A 20,177-nucleotide genomic window follows, 5' to 3' on the forward strand; every position below is an offset into this window, starting at 1 on the left:
TTATATTGAAGGAGTAGCTTTTATAGCCCCCTTGCTCTTGGCAGTGGACAAACATCTCAAATTCCCAAGAAGAAAGTGGTAGTTCTATTATGAAATTAATTTTCCACTGATCCAGGTCCAGAAGACTGTTTGAAAGATAAGTGTTGATAGATGTATGAAGATTTCCATCCAGCCTTATAAAGCATGGGCTCTGTAACTCTGTAAGTAGAAATAGAGCCTTTCTGGCAAAAATGTTAATACCGTACACCTTGGTGTTATTGGGTGATTGCTTTTCAGCCCCTGGGACAACTTTTAAATGAACAATTCCTATTTATATCTTTCCCTTAAATAGCATGAAACTCCCAGACATCTTATAAAATTTGGAACAGGTCTGTACTGCTGAGGTCATAACTTGATTAATCATACAGAAAGCACAAGCCCAGACACATCACAATTTTAGAGGGATCATGTCACCAATGATCCAGGCACCTGAACTGAGGAATGGTCTGAATCCCAGGAGGGGTTCTGCAAACAAAAAAAAATGCAAGGAATAAATCCAGAGTCTGGTTCCAAAGCTATGGCCGTTGATGAGTCCAAAAAGGCACTGGGAAGTGAAAGGTAAGAGGAGCAGGATGGAGACATGGCAGGAGGCAAGGAGAAGGGGAAGCAGCAGAGAGAACATAGGATTGGCTGCAGCAGACACCAGGAGGGATGTAGAAGGCCTTACAACATCAAGCAAACCATTCTGCTTACTGTCCTTCCAAGGAGAGGACCCAGAACTGGTTCTGGAATCAGTCCCGGGGTTCCTTCCAACAGCTGCTTTCATTTGTCCAGGCCACATATCCTGGGGACCCACACTGATTTTCTACTCTTTATGCATATGTCACATGCCGGTGACTGTGTGTGTGTGTGTGTGTGTGTGTGTGTGTGTGTGTGCACTTGCATGCATGTGTGTATGTGTGTGTGTGTGTGTGTGTGCGCGCGCGCACTTGCATGAGTGTGTGTGTGTGTACGTTCCCTAAGTTAGAGTGAGCCTGCCAGGCCTATGGAACATTGTGGTATAGACACCAATTCAAGAGACACATGCAGAAATTTTGAATTTGGGAGCTTCTTTTTTAAAAATCTTGCTTAAGAGCAATTATAATCTCACTGTGATGGGCAGTCTTACAGCCACGATCCAAAGACACCTACACCTTTGAATCCTCATAACCTGTAGATAAAGTTTCTTACATCACAAAAGGTAGAAGTAAGGGACCAAACAAATCCATGGCCATATTAGCTAGAAATCTTCAATGTCATATTTGTGGGCACTTGATAGCTGTGAAAGTGTCAGGGTGGGGAACCAAGCCTTGTGTGTTTTGCAAGAGAATGAGTGTTCTCGGAAAGTTCTTCAAGGGAGCTAATAATAGGATTAGTATTCTCCACTCCTTCTCCTATCTGGGAGTTTTGCACTCCCACGAACTTGACTTTCTCATTTGTAAAATTTCGATATAAATATAATAAATATTGCTATCATATTAATATAAACATTAATATGATGAACTATGTGCCCTTGACATTAAATGTCATGATTTAAAGTTCTTAGTTCAAGACATGACACATGTTAGATGCTTGAAAAATGTCAGTTATTGTGTTCTCTTTCGGAAAACACTTTTTATTGAGAGGAACACGGTCTCTGAAACCAGAGTCCTTGCTGAAAACAGACTAGATAAAAAAGAAGTATGGTGGCCACTGAACAAAGTCTGCTCTCATAATTGCAGCATGAGATAAAAATAACTTCAAAAAAGGGGGGGGGGAAGGAAGACTGGGAACCAGAGAGGACTATGGTTCTTTCTTAAACACAAATCCTCTTGTGGCTGGAGAGCTAGCTCGTTGGGTAAAGTGCTTGCCTTACAAGAACAAGAACCTCAGATTGAACCCAGAAATACACTTTAAAAAGCTAGGTGCAGTGGTGAACACTTGTAATTCCAGAGATGCCGAGATGGGAGGTAGAGCCTGCTCTCTAGATAATCTAGTTCCAGGCCAATGAAAGCTCCTGTTTCAAACAAAAGGAAGACAGTGCCTGAAGAAGAACACCTGAGGTTGACCTCTGATCTATTACACACACACACACACACACACACACACACACACACACACACACACACGTTCGCACCAATTCCTCTTGCTACCAGTCCAAATTCAGGCGTTTCATCCAACTAGAGGCCAGTGCCCCTGCTCTCCAGGGTTCAGATATTTGTGGCCTTTGCTTTACCTGAAGAAGAATCTGTGAGTTTCAATGTGTGTTAGTCATTCCAACAAAAGGGGGTTGAGAAGTCAGAACACAGAAAAGCAGCCCATATGTTTGATGTCTGATTGTTGTTCATGGGATATGTGCTGGTAGTCTGTGACCAGAGGTAGATTTGAGGAATGGGAGACTTGGTATTGAGGGAGCGGGTGGAAATGCTGGAGCGGAATGCAATGTGCTGGTCTAGACCTGACTACACTCAAGTAGTCATGCCTTTCAAATGCCTCTGGGACTGCATAACTGTTATGAAATTGTGTTCTTAAAGGCTAGAGTCAAGTGGCAAAGTCAGTGGCTGTCACCAGTCTGAGTCAAGACGTGAATGAGCACAGTTTTCTTGGTGAGACTGCTTTGAGGAGTCTTAAATGACCTCATATGTAATGGAGGAAGAAGGAAAGGAGGAAGAAGACAACAAAGGTAAGAGGAGGAGATCAGAGGGGAAGAAGGGGAAGGAAGGGGAGGAGGAAGAGGAAGAAGAGAAGGAAGATGAAGGAGGAGGTAGGAACAGTTCAGGGCAGTAGGAGACCAGACCCTGGGGCTGTACCAGTCATCTACATTGTCATCTGGGTGTTGATCCAGTTGTCAGCCTCCATCTTGTCCCCCGAGTCTCCTCTTTAGTCATCTGTTTCCTCAGTGGTGGATTTCTCCTGGTGTTTTCATTGTTCCTGGTGTTCTTCTCTGGAGTTGAGCTTTTCAGTATTGGCACAAGCAGGGAGGAAGCTCAATAAAGTCAGACAGAAGTAGTTAACTGGCTACTGGATGGAGGACATAAGTAGCCACATAGTAGACATGTTGTAAATGTCTCCTTACCTACGGGAATAGACTACTTTGACCTTCATTGTTTATATAAGTAAACTGAGGAGTATAAATCAATTATTCAAGATCACACAGTCCATACATGACAAAAATCAAGTTTAACACTGTTGGCGGAACATTGGAGAAGCATTCAATTAGGTACACTGCTTGGGAGCCATGTGAGAGAGTCTGATTTCCCATCTGAAGGAGGTGACTGACCAGAGAGAAGGGCCCAGGTTTGCTAGAATGGACAGACCCTTCATTTATGATGAACATATTGTGGTGGACTGAGGAATGAGGAAGAGTGGGTGGATTAGCGTAGTGAGTCCTTGTGGAGTTCCTTTAGCACCCCTTGATATCTAGCTGTCCATCCCGTCATTCAGGACCTGGTGGTCCTGTGCCAGTTCACAGTCTCACTCAGAATGACCAGTTCTATAATAACACAGACAACCGCTCAAGTTTCTCCCTTCCCACAAAACCTAGTGGAAAACAGAGCAGAGGGTTAATGGACATTTGTTAACGTAACATGCGTTCATTGTTTTTTAATTTAGGTTTTTAAATTAAACCTCAACTGTTGTCATACATATGCCTTACATATAAATCAAGAGAAAATACCCTGATAAATCTCTTTATAAAGACAATTCCCTCCTTTTCATTAATCAGTGTAAATCCTTTAGCAAATGTGTCTTAAAGATGCCTTGGAAATTCCCTAGTCCTTGCAAATAAGAAACAAGATTTTCTGAAAAATCATGTTTGCCGTTTTCAATTATTGAAGTTTTCTGCTTAGTATTACACAAAGATCTTCAGTAAATGCCATGAAAACTCAGTGAGATTTTTGGCTCATTCCCTGATTTTGTTGGTTTCATTGAAACTTTAAAATAAGCACTGATAAAAATTCATGACTACATGTTAAACTTTAGAATCATATCACTATGCCTGATGGGTTCGACGTTTCTGATCCTAACACAAAAGACAAAAGACACATCCTGCTGCCTCAGTTTCTCCAACTTGGTGTATGGCAGAATTCCGAGGGCCCTAACATATGCTAGATGCTGTTCTAAGTCAGCGGTCCCCAGAGATGACCAGCACTCCTGTTCAGATTGTGGGGTTCCATTTCTGGGCAGCATCATCACTCCAAAATGATTGTATATTAGTGCAATTCAAGCTACCCACACTCCAAATTACCCTGCTAAAGATTTGGGAATTTATGGTAAATTACAAAAGGGTGATGCTGTAGCTCAGTCAGTGAACTTCTTGCTCTGTAAGCACAGAACCAGAGTTTGATCCCCAGAACCCACGTGTAAAACTAAGTGTAGTGGTGTCCATTTGTGACTCCAGAGTTACAGGTGAAAACCCAAGGACCTTCAGGACTCACTGGCCAGTTAGTATGCTCTGACTGGTCACTAGGCAAGTGGAGACCTGCCTCAAGGAAGGTGAGGGGTGTTCCTATAGATGGCACCTGAGATTGTCTTCTGGCTTGAATATAAATGTGCACACATGGGTAAAGCACCTGCAAACACAAACATACATGCACACAAGCATGCACACACACACACACACACACACACACACACACAATATAAAACAAAGTGGTAACTAAAATATTTTTTCTCATTGAAATCAGTGAAAACTCAAAATTAAAGCAGGAATTAAGCCCGGGGCAAAAACTAAATGGTCATAACTGAGACCCAATCTAAAATTTCAGAGTGGCAGCTATCAAGACAAATTCAACAGTTTGGTATCTTAAGTACTTGAATCTGCCTCACAAATAAATGTTTTAGACAATAAAAACACGTTGAGAAACATGACTACCAATACAGCCTAGGGGCTTTGCTTTGTCCAACTGTAGAGTCAACTTTAGCTTACACTTGGAAGAATTAAACATTGATTGTATTAATGATGTCAAGTGTTAAATGATATTAAGATATTTTTAAATATTACAAGGGCATATATACAGGGGAAGCCACAAGATGTTTTTACAAAGTTAAATAAGGGGAAAAAAGCAAATTGTGTGATAGTGATTAAGATTAGAAAAATATTGATAGTTTTTATATCCAAGGTTCATTATATCTCTTTATGTTTAAATGCATGTTAAAATTCCCATAATGGGCATATTTTAAAAAATTAGGTGAGTGAACTATGTCTTCTAGTTTTATTCAGTCTACATTTTCTGCCTGTCCTACCTTCTTCACCCCCACCCCCTGTGCATTTAATTACCTGGCCTCCATTGTGACACTAATTAGTATTTCCAAAGTCAAACAGAAATAGGAGACATAGTCAGCATTGAAGAGGAATGAAGAGCATTGAATTCTCAACTGGGAAGGAACTGATAGAATTTCTCCCAAGGAGCTCCACTGGGGCCCTTGGTGGTCATACTTCTCCACCTGCTTTCTGGAGGAAATGGGCTCTAACACCTATTTTGAGGGAAGTTTAAGCACAGCTGTCCATGTGTGTTACACCTCAAAGTCTGTACTTCAGTGTCCTTGGTAAGGGCTAATAAAGACTGGCCAGAGGCATCTCAGGAAAGTATTCTATGAGAGGAGGCAGATTTTTTATGGTCTGGCTGCCATTTAAAGACACATAACGTTAGAGGCTCCAGAAGAAAGAGCCACCCTCCCAAAGAGCTACCCCTTGTTGTGGCTTCCGAAGATACATTAGAACTCAAATTCCCACAAACTGTAAATGTGTCACTGCTTTAGGAGCTAAGATCCTGGCTGATGTAACCAAGTTAAGAAGAGGCTTATGGTTTGGGCTGTGGGATGCCAAGATGGGTAGCTGACAATTGTTTCTAGGTGGAAGTATTTCTGTAAGAGAATAGTATTTGAATTGGAAAAATAAGTAAAGCCAGGGGCCCCAAAAGAAAAGCCACTGGCCCTTCTTAATGTTTAAGGACAGCAGCCAGCTCACTGAGTGTCCATATAGAACGTGGCAGAGAGAGTTTGAATTCTTCTTCTTGTCTGGTTGTTGGAGTTGAGCTGGCTTGCCCCCACCCCCAACCCTTTGATCAGCACTTATAGAGCATTTAGGGTCCTTGAGTCTTGAGCCTTCCGGCTCAGACAGCCTATACTCTTCTCTCCAGGAATTTCAGTTAGATCTTTGAACTTCTCAGCTTCTGAAAGGATCATGTGAGCAAATTTCTATCAGTAAATCCTTGTCTATGCATGCCATGTTGGTTCTTTTTCCCTAGAGGAACCTGACCAATACAAGATCATAGTGGGTTAGGATGGACTCAAACTTTTAAGAGTGCTAACTGAACCCCCAACACATACACAGAGAGGTTGTTCTGGGGATATTAACCTGTCGGGAACATTAATAGTTATGACTCTAAACACAAACAAATAAATACAGCTTGTGATCATGGTTATAGCAGTCCCAGGAAGCAAATATATTCTCCGTGACCCTCTTTGAGCAAGGTTGGATCTTGTGAGTTATTACAAAGCAAGTACTCTATGCCTTTGCCAGTGTGGAGCCCCTTGCTGATGAAAATGGTGAGAAAATATGGACTGGGCCTCAAACGAAAGTGCCCATGCTGGCCTTCATAGTAAGCAGTCGTCCTGTGGGCAACTTCTGCTGCAGAGCCAGGACCCACTGTAGAATGAGAAGATGCTGCTGAGTGTTGAGAGAAGAGCTCCCACCCTGACTGTTGCCTGGAAGCCGGATTTGCAATTCAGATTCCTGGCGCTCTCTCTACAAAGGCCCCGGGGTGGGTAGCCAAGATTCTACAGATTTCTAAAAGTGCCAGGTGATGCTGCCTATGGAGGCTGGGGAACACAGTGCTCCTAAAAACACTGCCAGGTGGATTGTAGGATGCTACAAAACCTCATCCCAGAACAGATGGAATGGCATCACCTTTCAAATACATGACCTCCTACTTTTGTTTCCTTGCTTTATTCTGCCCCCCTCCCCATGGCCAGACTGAATATAATGAAATGCACAAAATGAAATTGGCTCTAATTTAATACTCTGTACCCTGTGAGATCTTGTGCAGTTTTTTTTTTTGAAGTAAAAAATCCTTAAGAATTACAAGAAAGAAAAGAAGCCGAGGACACAAGCAGAGGAAACAGGCAGGCTCCGAGAGGTTGAGTGTCTTTCTTTCTAATCTGTCAGTTAGCGACAACATATGTATGGCTGACAGTTGGAGTCATCTTAGAGTTGGCAATGTGGGGCTGTTAGGAAGTTTAAATTTGTGTTTAATCATTGTTAGCGGTGTTTTAGCAAATCGTGTAAGGTACAATATGTGCTTCTCTTCTGTTTTGGAAAAGAGACATTTAAAGTCAGAAATATTTGACTGTAAACATATTTTCCACTGAACCCTATTTTCCTTCTACATAGAAGAAAAAACAAAGCTTACCTAAGCATGGTGAGAAACTCAGTTATCACCGCTGTAGGATTAGGGGGGATACATTCTTCAAAATAGTTTCTGAAAGTTTTAATTACACACACAATCATCAAATGTTCAGTAATTGCTGCATATTGATTCTGCTTTTTTTTTCTGGAAATGCTAAAACTATTTCAATATACACAGAATCAATAAACATAATTAAAAAATGAGCTCATCAAAACAGTAATTAAATGTACTTAACAGCTTTTGTGGCTTTTCCCCATATGGTTACTGTGGGAGTGTGAATCTGGCGTGCAAGATAAATGTAACAAAATAAAGTAAAAGCCCCAGAAAAGATTACTGTAGAACCGTAATACAATAAAACCGAGCTCCACAGCAAGTCTCACTAAATCAAAGTCAACAAAAGGAGTTAGTATGTGCAGTTTTTATGTATTTGGGGGCTATTTTCTATTTATATGAGATTAACACTATCATAGTCTACATTCAGACAGGACACTAAAATCCTCCCACATGAAAAACTGTGGGAAAAGCACCCCAACTATTAATATAACAATTCCCCTTTTAAGATCTTGCAGGCAAGAAAACCTTGATCCTCAGTCCCTGCTTGTGGCCCCATATGCTTTTCAAGAACTAAGTCATGTGACTTTAGAGCCCTACATCATGTGTTCTTCAGACTTATGTTTCCTAAAATGATGTCTCCTTCTTTAGCTAGTTTCAGCAGGTCCTGGCTGTAGAAAGGTAAATTAAATGTTGTTATTTTTTTCAAGAGGTCCAAACCCACCCTTCCTGAAAATGGTGTTACAAGTGAAGGTGAAATCTATATGGAGTTTATTTTATTCCAGAAATGAACTCTGAGACAAGGATGTAGCTGCAGGCAGTTTATGTGGGAGGTCACTACAGATATTCTGACCAGGGCTAGGCAGGGTTATCCAGAGAAGGAAAGAAAGCCCAGATAATGTGGCAGTGAGCAGGCTGCCACAGCCCAGGTTCAATAGACAACCCCAAGACTGTGGAGTATGCTTTAGGGTCATCCCACTTCAGGAACAAGGGAGAAGAAGGATTTTCTTCCAAGTCCCAGCTGGCTTTGTCTGAAGTCCACACTGTAAGATAGCAAAATCCTCATGCTCTGACTCAATCTGGAAACAGCTGAGAGAAAATACCCTTGCAGAGAGTATGCAGACATAGAGAGAACAGCAAAAACAGCAAGTCTGGGGCAACAAGTGGAGAAACCCACAGCTTCGCAGATAGGGTCTATATTAGGCTGAATAATACCCTCTAGAAGAATGGTTCTCAGCCCATCCTATTAGATACCCTGCATATCAGATACTTACATTATGATTCATAACAGTAGCAAAATTATAGTTATGAAGTAGCAATGAAATAATTTTATGGTTGGGATCACCACAACTTAAGAAACTGCATAAAGGGGTTACATGATTAGGGAGGTTGAGAATTACTGCTCTAGAGGATGTCCATATAGCCCTAAGATCCATAAATGTTGTCTTACATGGCATAACTTTGCCAGCTTTACTAAGGATCTCAAATAGGTATGTTATTCTGAGTCACCTGGGTACCTCCCAAATGGTCACAGGTGAGTCATGGAGGTAGCCACTGGGGGTCTTTAGGGATAATTCATTTGTATTTTAATAAATAAAGCTTGCCTGAAGATCAGAGAGTACAAACATCCCCACTGCTCAGCCTTACAAAACAGGCAGTGGTGATACATACCTTTAATCCCAGTAGTCAGACTAGTTGCTATAGAAACCAGGTGTTTTATGCCTTTAAATCTAGTGGTGCACACTTTTAATCACAGCCCTAGAGAGGATTATAAAACGGGATGAGACAGCTCTCAGTCTCAGTCTCATTCTGAGATTCCTGGAGGTGGTATTCCCATTTTCAGACTAAGAATAGGGTAAGAGCCAGTGACTGGCTTTTTTACTTTTCTAGACTTAAGGTTGACAGTGGTGCATTCCTTTAATCTAAGCCCTAAAGAGGATTATAAAACAAGAGAAGACAGCTCTCAGTCTCAGTCTCATTCTGAGATTCTTAGAGGCAGGATTGTGATTTTGGACTGAGGTAGAGGTAAGAACTAGTGGCTGGCTGTTTTGCTTTTCTCTCTGTGAGTTTTTATTAACTGTGTATCAGAAGTGGGTTCAAATGGAAGAGAAAGTCACTGTAACCTCAGAAGTGTACTTTGATTTGATATAGTCACAAGCTAGATGATGTGGGATTCTTCACTGTATGCTATGAATATGTTTCTTTACCATTGGCTAATAAAGAAGTTGCTTTGGCCTATGGCAGGGCTAAATAGAACTAGGCAGTGAAAACTAAACTGAGTGAATGGAGAAAAAAGATGGAGTCAGGGAGACACCATGTAGCTGCCAAAGGAGAAATATGCTGTAACCTTACTGGTAGGCCACAACCTCGTGGTGATATACGTATTGATAGAAATGGGATAATTTAAGTTGTAAGAGTTAGCTAGGAATGTAGAAGGAGCAGTGGGCTGCGCTTCTGCCACCCAGCTCCTGGGTACCTGGCTAGCTTATGCCCTGAAATAACAACACATTAATTATAGTCTTTTAAACACTGCCTGGCCCATTAGCTCTAGTCTCTTATTGGCTAACTTTCATATCTTGACTTAACCCATTTATAATAATATGTATGTCACCACGAGGTCGTGGCTTACCGGGAAAGATTCGGTATGTCTGACCTGGCAACTTCATGGTGGGCAACACTCTGCCTCTATCTGACTCTGCTTCTTTCTTCCAGAATTTTGTTCTGTCTACTCCACCCACCTATGTTCTGACCTATCAGGCCAAGCAGTTTCTTTATCAACTAACCAATGAAAGCAACACATAGAAAGAAGACTACCTACATCATAGGAATATGCCTAAGCTATTGGTCAGTGTTGTAATTAGCATAGTTTTGTGTAATTATTCAAGTCCAGGCAGCCAGGAAACAGGTACACAGTCTCCATCTACAAAATGGCACCCAACATGGAGCATTGATCCACATAAGACCTAGAAAAGCTTTAAAAAAAGAAAAAAAAGAAGGCTTCTAGATATGCAAAAATGGAAGTCAAACACAGTTTCTTGGTAGCTGCATATTTTCAGATAGACTCTGTTTGTTGGTGGCTAGCAGAGGCACAGGTCCTTTAAGACACATCTTCCTGGTTCACACTGGTGGCACGAATGGCTATGACCCTTTAGGAATATGTAAATTACTTGATAGCAGCATGAGAGTGGTACTGATTATAAATGTTGCCAGACTAAATCAACCCATATACTTTGAAAGTGCTTTGATTTCGAAATTTAAGTCAAAAGATATGTTACTTTGGAAAAGAGGTGAGGAAGGAGCCACAGCTGCTAAAAGATGTTGGATTATAAATGCTGCTAGATTAATTCAACATATATATTTTGAAAATGGCTTGACTTCAAAATTTAAGTCAAAAGATATGTTACTACGGAGAAGGGGTCTTGCTATTATTTCCACAGGAAACGAGAGGCAGTCAATTTATTCCGGGTTGAGAAAAATAAGATTGGATCAAGAAAGATCCCCTGAAAAAATCCAATGGAAACAGATGGCCCAGATAATCCAATGTTGCAGAGCACCTCTGTTGCAGTTTCCTTTGAGTTTAACATCAAGAACAGCCTCAATGCTGTTGGCTGAGATGATCCAGCCTCACAGAATACTCCAGTTAGGATTTGACCATAATCCTAAATTTTCTTTAGGTCCCCATAAGACTATCAGCACCCCCAATCAGCAGGATGTAGCCTAGAAAACTATACCCACATTTCCAAAAAGTGGATTATGGATATTTGTCTATGTTTAGAGTGTTTATTACAAGTTTTTATTGATAATGATCAGAAAAAAAGCTAAACAAAGGAGATTAGACTCAGAGTTCTCGTTTTGAAAAGAAAAGGGAAAGTGCTGTGGGTCTTGTCATCTGTAAAGATTTGTCACTCATATTGGTTCAATAAAACACTGTTTGGCCAGTAGCCAGGTAGGACGTATAGGCAGGGCAGCCAGATTAAGAGAATTCTAGGAAGAGGAAAGGCTCAGTCTGCAGTTGCTACCCAGATATAGAGGAAACAAGATGAGAATGACTCACTGATAAATGGTACCAAGCCACATGATTAAACATAGATACAAATTATGGGTTAATTTAAGTTGTAAGAGCTAGTTAATAATAAGCCTGAGCTAATAGGCCAACCAGTTTATTATTAATATAAGCTTCTGTGTACTTCTTTGAGACTTAATGGTTGTGGGACCAGGTAGAACATAAACTTTCATTTACAGTTAAAGAATGCTTGTAGCCATCAGAAGCTAGGATTGGCAATGAAGAGGTCCCAGAATCTTCCAGAGAACTGAAAGTGTGGTCTTGCTGACACCTTACTTCTACCCACAAATTTTGATTTTTTTCTACTGGATTTCTAGCTTCCAGAATCAAAACATAAGAAATTTATGGTTGTGTGTGGTTTTTTTGGTTTTTTTTTTTTTTTTGGTCACTAGGTTTATAATACTTGGTTACTATAGCCACAGAAGACTTATTTTGGGTTCTGGCAGGAAAAGATTGGTTCAAGAAGAGAGGATAGCTAGCATATCATCAGTAGGCAGAGAAGAGGGGAGTCAGCAAGTATGCACATCATCGTGTCTGAAACTAAAGTCCATTTTCACATCATTTCAAGTCATAGTCTTCCTTGCCATGACTCTACTTCCTGCAAAAATCTCTTGCACAATTCTTCATCTTTCTCAATAGATACATCTATAGGTGATGCCCAGACATTTTCCATCTTCAGCTGACATGTCTAAAAGGAAGCCATCCTTAGTCTATGTTTTCCCATGTCTAGTCTATGGAAGTTTAGACATACCAGCTACCATTTCTAGACTCTCCAGAGACTTCCTATCCACTCAACCAGATCATGCATGTGTTTTCATCACCCCTGAACTCACCTGTGGTAGAATCCCACCTGGGTTGTGATTGTTTGGGACCATTTAGCTTTGAACCCATCCACAAGATGTGCCCTAGACTGTGCAAAGAAAACAGCCCATTGTATGGCCACCAAAGACCTTGCAATTAGATTTTGCTCTTAAAGGTTGAGAAATACTTCTCAATAGAAGTAATATAAGACCAAGGAGGAGAAACACATGGAAAAGTACTATCAGAAATCTCCTTGATTATTTTGGACTTGGACACAGCTGGAAGTCCATCTTATGTCAAGAAGGAAAGAAAGAAAGAAAGAAAGAAAGAAAGAAAGAAAGAAAGAAAGAAAGAAAGAAAAAGGAGGGAAGGAAGAAAATAGAAAAAGAAAATGAAAGGAAGAAAGGAAAAATGAAGGAAATAGAAAAAAAGAAGGAAAGGAAGGAAATAAGGAGGGTGGATAGAAGGAAGGAAAGAAAGAAAAAAAGAGAAAGAAGGAAGAATGAAGGAAAGAGAAAAAAGAAAAAGTAGGATAGAAGGAAGGAAGGAAGGAAGGAAGGAGGGAGGGAGGGAGGGAGGGAGGGAGGGAGGGAGGGAGGGAAGGAAAAATCCACTGAGCAGCACCAGCTGGGAGGCAAAGAAAATTTGAAAGAATCACACATTGCCATTCCCAGGAGGAGCTGCAAGAAGGAAAGAGGGAAAGTTTTGCAGATCAGTTGGTATCTGGGTGCATCATGTGGCCAGATGAGAAGCCCGTGTTACGTCTGCAGACGTATTGCACTGGCATTAATATTCATGCAGGGACTGTCCAGAAAGCTGTTTCCTCTGCATTTTCAGCAGCATGGTAGATCTGGAGGAAGAAGCATTTCCTTTGTGTTGAGTATTTTATGTTGTATTACTTTGGAGCTTTGTGGGGATTAATTTTAAAAGAACAAAAATACTAGACTTGATGGTGGGAGTCATGCTCCAAATACAAAGTGGTTCAAACCAGAACTGACTGGTCAGGGCATATGCTGTTCTGGAGGCTCTGTTGGGTCAGGTGCTAAGCTAGCTTTTGACTATAAAGAGGGGTTAATGTGTGCACAGGCTCTGTGTGTGTGTGTGTGTGTGTGTGTGTGTGTGTGTGCATGTGTGCATGTGTGCGTGTGTATGTGTGTGTGTGTGTGTGTGTGTGTGTGTGTGTGTGCACATGCTGGGGTGTTTAAGGATGTTAGGAATACTCGGGGGGTAAGGTTCAGCAAAGTCAGTATGTTTATAATAGTATGTACATCTAAATGTAAGCCCTCATCCTCTGATGAATAATGAGATGTGGGGCTAGAGAGATGGCTCAGTGGTTAAGGACACATACTGCCCTTGAACAGGACTTGTGAGTTCAGTTCCCAGCCTCCCTATCAGGCAGCTCACAACTACCTGTAACTATAATCTGCTTCTTGTGGCTTGTGCAGGCACCTATACTCTTGTGCTTGTACACTTCCACACACAAACATGATTACAAATAAAATCATTACACAACATGCAATTCGGTGACTTAATGTTGCTTTCTTCTCTGTGTTGTGGAATGTGTCAAATAAGCTCAAAAATCAGTAATTACTGCCAACTGGGAAGACCTGGATATTCATCACTTCAACTAGTTGAAATGTTCAAGCCCTTCTCTTATTTGGGGCTTCTTTAGCAGCAGAAATGAAATTTTCATGCTATCTGCCTTAAGTAAAACTCAAACGGGAGAAGAGATTTCTTAGCTCGAATGTCAGAAAGCTGAGGTATTGATGCTACTGAGTTCATGGGGTTAGGTATGTGCTGTGTATGTGTATGTAAGCCTGCATCGATGCATACATGGATTTGTTTGCCCCTTTACTCCTTTCGGATGCCTTGCTATTTACATATTCTTGATGCAGGACCTTGACAAGGTCATGGGTTAAAATGTTTATAAGTTGTTAGGAGACAGCAGAATGGAGATGGGACAGAGGAAGGAGGGCAGAGAAGGAAAACAGGCCAGCATGCATCAGAGGAAGTGCTGAGCACTGTTGGGAACAACTGAGGCTCAGTTCTGGGGAACCCTCTGAGGATCATGACACATTCAGAATCTCCAGAGAATTTTCCAGAAATTCAGATGGAGAATGTTAGAATATTATCCACAAAACCCTCTTTTCCACTGGATGAGGGTTACTTGGGGTTACTAAATTCTTCATGCTTCAGGGATGTGCATGGGTGACCTGTTAAATGCACTCAGCATGAGACCCTGCATCAGGACATAAGTGGCCATTCCAGTTGCTGTCATAACACATAGATTGCAAAAAAAGTGACAGGATGTCTCCTGATGACCTGTTAAGTTGAGTTCCACACTGGATTCCTCATGTACCAGAGAGGGCTTCATATCATCACAGGCATGGATGAAAAGCTAGCTAACAAATCTTACCATTTCTGTCCACAGTTCATTTACACAACGTCTGAATTCAAATGCAGCAATTTCAGAAGGCCGTACCTAGATGTTGGACTTGGAGCCACCCCGAGTTCTGTCTTTTGTTTCATTGTGTTGTGGGTGACATTTGTCAGGCATTCCCTGATTACCTGTTGGGCCATACTTAAGGACCTCCATAGTGAAATCTCTGCAGTTGTGGATCTAGCAAGATGGGGCTCAAGGACCATGGCTCAGCACTTCTGTCTGCAGTTCAAAGGCTTCTGTTTCTTCTGTTTGCAGTTCGGTAGCTGTGTGTAGGCTCTGAACTTAACCTTACAGCCACCCTCTTTGAAAAACACTTGCTATTCTGCATTTGCGCTGCCCTCTTACTGGATTAGGTTTAAATGTCATTTTATGCTGACATATTTGCTTTGTCTTGGAAAAGAGTGAGGTGAAAATTGCTGAGGTCTGCCTCCCGTTTGTTAGTAGGGGTTACCTTCCTGACTCTTGGGTCTAATGTGATTCTTCCAGGCTGATTCAATTTTAATGTCAACTTCCTTCACAGCGATGGTCCCTGCGGGGTCTCAGACACCGCCACTGAGTCTCATCTCAAGCACTCAGTGTACAGCTCTTGTAATCTACAGGTCCCTGAACTCTGACTCCCTAAGGTTGGCTTCCCCTAGAGTCTTTGCTGTGGTCAATTGACTTAGGTGGTGCGAGTTATTTCGGTCAACATTTCTTCCCTTGCAGGGAGGGCGGGAGGGAGTACTGGTCAGAACTGAGAGAAGTATATGTTGGCTTTGGCTTGCTCTGTCCTGACAATCCCTTCAAATCCGCACGGCAATTGGTCTCTGTTGATGAAACATGCTGATATTCTTAAGGCTTGGAAGGTCAAAACAGTTGCTTTCTGCCTCTTTCCCCTGTGGGCCTGATTGAGTTTGAGAAATAGGTTTTCCAGATGGATTGCTGGACACAGAGCTTCGCCTTGTGGTGTAAGAGATGCAAGCTGGGTTTTTACCTGCCCCTAGGAGCCAATAATCACTCAGGTTTTCCTCTTCTGAGGTTCGGGGTGGGGGTTGGGAGCGACAGGCCTCAAGGCTTGTGGCTGGGACTCAGTATTAGGGCATTCCTGTGACCACATGTAGAGCCAGGTTCCTCTCATTCCACAGCCCCTCACGATGGAGGGCACTTACTCAAAAAAAACTCTTGAATTAATCTCCTGGTACCCATGCCTTTTCAGACTTGGTTCTGGACTTTTATTAACTTTTACTTCAAACACAATAGTCAAAGGCTCTGAAAACCCACAGAGAGACTTGAGTGAAGGCCTTCTCTGTCTTTGAGGGGCTATAATTTATGTCCTGTGAGGACTGACTTGCTGGAAGTGTGTATTCACTTCTATTCCTGCCTTGGCTTTGGGGCGGATCTAATTCTTTATCACCATTTAGCTTATGAAACACCTATTGGTGCAGTTTGCACTGACCTTCGGCATTCCTGCTGACAGTTAAGAGATAGATAGGCATAAATTAGGAAAGAGAAGTTTCCTTTGTGAAAACCAGTGGCTTTTTAACCCTTCTGTGAGTTAAGCAAGCAGGTAAGATACACAATCTTTTTGGAAGTTTTCTTACATTTACTTATTTATTTATTGTGTCAGTGTGGCTGCTGGTGTGCAGATGCACACTCGTGTGCATTTGCCCCTGCCATGGTGGATGTGTGGAGGTCAGAGGACAACCTCTGGGCCACTTCTCTCTTTCCACCCTGTGTCCTCAGGAGATAACTCAGGTCACCAAGTTTGGTGGTAAGTACCTTGACACTGAGCCATCCCACCAGTACACAGGATATATAATCTTTCAATTTAAAACATTTTCTCAAGCCCCGGTTTGGTATTTATTGATGTTTCCGGTTGAGTTTTTGTGTCGTCTAGTATTGCTAAGTCTTCCTCATCCTGTGGGAGCAAACTGAACTGCTAGTGTGGACAGTTGCTGTCTTGGTAGCTCATTGCACAGCTTGTTTGTTTCCACCTGCGTTCATTTATTCGCAGTCGTAACCTTTGTTCATTAGCCTTTCTGTGCCTTGCTCTCCTAGGGTGAACAGATCACATATGGACCCAGAGCAGAGGTGAGGGGTTGGGTGCAGGGTCAGCAGTAGAGCCCTTGCCTTGTATGTGCACAGCCTTTTCTGTCAATCTCCAACACTAAAACCAACAACAGCAACAAAACATAGAACCTATTCTCTAGAGTTATTGAGTTAAATACTAACCCAGACTAAGAGTTGAGTTGAGCAAAGTGTCTCAGTCATTAATTTTTATTACTATGAGTTTCAAATTATTTTATTTTTGGTGCATGTGTCTGCAGGCATGTGGGGGGTAGATGCATGCATGTGTTTGTATGTGTTAATGTGTGTTAGTATACATGTTCTTGTAGGTGCATATAGAAGAGACCAGAGGACATCCTTGAGTACTGTTCTGCTTATTTTTGAGACAAGGTTTCTCATTCTCCAGAAGCACACCCATTAGGCAAGGCTGAATCTGGCCTGTGAACCCTTGGGAGCTGCCTGTCTCCATCTCTCCAGTGCTTGGGTAACAGGGCTGCACCACCACATCCAGATATTTTATTTTTTATGCAGCGTAGAACGCAAATCCTCATGCTTGCAAGGCAAGCTCTTCACTGACTGAGCCATCTCCCCAACCTTCAAATAAATTTCAATATTATTGTAATTGCTTGTCACATACTGCTTGAGGCTACAGATATAGTGTCAAGTGAGACATAATCAGTAATTTTAAAATATATTTCAACCATCCAGTGTGGGATCTAGGCTTGAAAATACAGTAGTGAGCCAGGGAGACACGACTACCCCTGGCAACCTGGCGGGATAGGTAGAAGATGAACACAGGAAAACGTGATCACGTCAAGAGGAGGAACAAAGTGGTGTAATGGAACAGAGAGTGAACGGTGTGTGTCTTGTGGGTTTCTCCCATGTGGTGACTTCTGTGGTTTGGGTGTAGTTTACCCCAGAGGTCTGTGTTTGAGGAGCTGGGGCTCAAGGTGGTGGCTCATAGCTGGCAGGGGAAGTACAGTGGCAGGAGGTGGATAGTCACATTGAGTCCACAGTTAGGAAAGAGAGTGAGAGGGGGCAGACACTCGAATGCTTGAGCTCAGTTCACTGTTTCCCTTTTATCCAGCCCAGTGCTTCAACCTAAGGCACGCTACCAACCACATTAAGTTGGATCTCAGTCACCCCAATTAACCGAATGGAGTTAATTCCTCAGATACATGCCTAGATCTTTGTTTTCACAGTAATTCTAGATCATATCAAGCCGACAAGCTTGACCACCACAGTTGCTCTTGGTAAGAAGTGGAATTCTGGAGAGACACGGAGGAAGATGTGTGCAAATTTGGGTGACTCCCTGAAGGATCCCAACTATAAGAAGAAGTGTGAAGAAGACACAAGATTGAGGGGGAAACTATGAAAACCAGTACAAGCTGATGAGAGTGTTGAAAAAGGGAAGTTACGGTGCTCAGAGACGCACATCCAGGAAGAGTGTGAGGGAGCTCGTAGGGCATTTAGCCAAAAGTTCATCTCCCATTGTGCACCTTCTAGCGATTATGTAAGTTATAAACACAGGAAATACTTATGAAATTGAGAGCTCTCTGGGGTAGGGATAGTCCTGAAGACACTCTGGATTCTCTAACCATGCTTTGCTAACAGAAAGATGGAGATGGATCATTCTAAGTATCTAGGAGATGGTCCTATACAATAGCACACACTATTTTTAAATAACTGATGATTTTTGGACCAAAGAAATAAGGAAATTTTCTGAGATGCAGGAGAACAGCTGTGCTCCAACCTAAAGGCAAAAGAAAGTCTTTAGTATGTACTTTTATATATTTCTCTTTTATTAACCCTGTGCCACTAAGCAGAGACTCCAAGCTGGGTCTTTAGAGCAGTGAGCTCAGAGTTAGAAAAATCCATTTGGGGTGGAGTCCTGAATCCATCATACCTAAGGTCTTGAGCAGTTTTTGGTGCCTCCATTTTTTTATTCCTTGCAACAGAAAGATCATGATCCTTGAGGATCAACCAGTAAAGACACAGAACACCTGTTTGCCATTCATCTGTAACTTGTGTCCATGGACCTATTCAGGGCTGGAAACAGGGGAATCCTGGTGGTGCAGTTGTGGGGTACAGAGATGAGCAAACGGAGACCCTGATGGCATAATGGCCCTGCATATTTCAGACAAACCTGTGCACCAGGACTTGCCATCTCTGTTTCTGCTTCAGAGATCTTCAGGTCTTTCTCATCTACGTGATGGATGAGGGCACAGAACTCTATTTACTTCGTGAACCCTTCTAAGTCATGCTCAAAAGACCAAATGCTTACATCTGAGGCTGTTTCTTATTAAGTTAAACACTTCTATTCCCTCTACCCATGATGGCCAAGCCAGCCATGTGAGTTCTCTCACTTCTCTCTATCAGTTTATGGACACCTGGTTAGGCTAATAGTACATGCTTCCTATTTATACACTCCTTTGTAAACTATCAGACATTTAACAATTGCAAATTGCTTGGTAAACTAGTGTGACAGACAGGGTGTGCAAAACATACATTAAAGCCCGGGAAAAGACCGAAAGTATAGAAAAAGCTGTTTTATAAGTGTCTTAGAGGGACCATTATGCAGTAAAGAAACCCAAACTGGACCTTCTGGATGTCACATTATGGGCATTTTGAAGGAGAGACAGCTCAGGAGTCAGACCAGCAGAACCTGACACAAAGAAAGGCCTTGGCACAACATCAAAAGCAAGGCAAGTGAGTGAGCATCCATGTGTTTTAGGTTAAAATTAAATCTCTAAGGTATGTATGCATCGCATTTTATGATTCACTACTTTAATTAACTTTTCCAGTGGTCTCGCCAACTGCCAGCCAACCTCAGTGGATAACAGGAAAACTCGAAAGGCTGCCTCCCCATTATTACAAGCGAGCACCCTTGACGAATGCACTGTAAAGGCTTTAAATGCATGAAGGAAATAAATGTCACTAATCCAGAGACAGGGGCAAGCCATAACTTAATGGGCTGTTCTTTCAGTGACTTAGTTCATAAATGTAGTTAAGAAATCAGATTAGGAAGCTGGTGAAATGGTTGCTCTGGTAGAGGCACCTGCTGCCTGGTGATCCAAGTCAGTCCCTGGGATCCACATGGAAGGGGGGGACTGATTCTCACAAATTCTAACCACCACACATGCGCTGTGACCCACAGACACACGGAGAAATAAATCACTATACTAAAGTAAATGACGGCTCTAGCCAAGCTTGGTAACATATTCCTCTAGTCTTAGATTCCAGGAGAGGTAGGCAGGAGGATCAAGAGTTCATGGCCAGCCTGGGCTACATGGGACTTCATCTCAAAATATAAAATAGACAAAATATAAAATAGACAACAGTGATTCTATTTTTGTCCTCTGGTTTT

At 42.0% G+C, this 20,177-nt stretch overlaps 1 long non-coding RNA gene across 1 annotated transcript in view; it reads left to right on the forward strand.

Moving 5' to 3' along the window:
* Positions 1-2,562: 2,562 nt before the first annotated feature.
* The window catches only part of LOC146893699 (uncharacterized), a 113,567-nt gene continuing 95,952 nt past the window's right edge, over positions 2,563-20,177 (forward strand). The window contains exon 1 of the long non-coding RNA XR_015002989.2: positions 2,563-2,680. This is a non-coding gene — a long non-coding RNA (uncharacterized LOC146893699). The remainder of the gene's footprint in view (positions 2,681-20,177) is intronic.

This window comes from Myodes glareolus, chromosome 7 (genome assembly GCF_982192425.1).
Source record: "Myodes glareolus chromosome 7, mMyoGla1.1, whole genome shotgun sequence".
NCBI lineage: Eukaryota > Metazoa > Chordata > Mammalia > Rodentia > Cricetidae > Myodes > Myodes glareolus.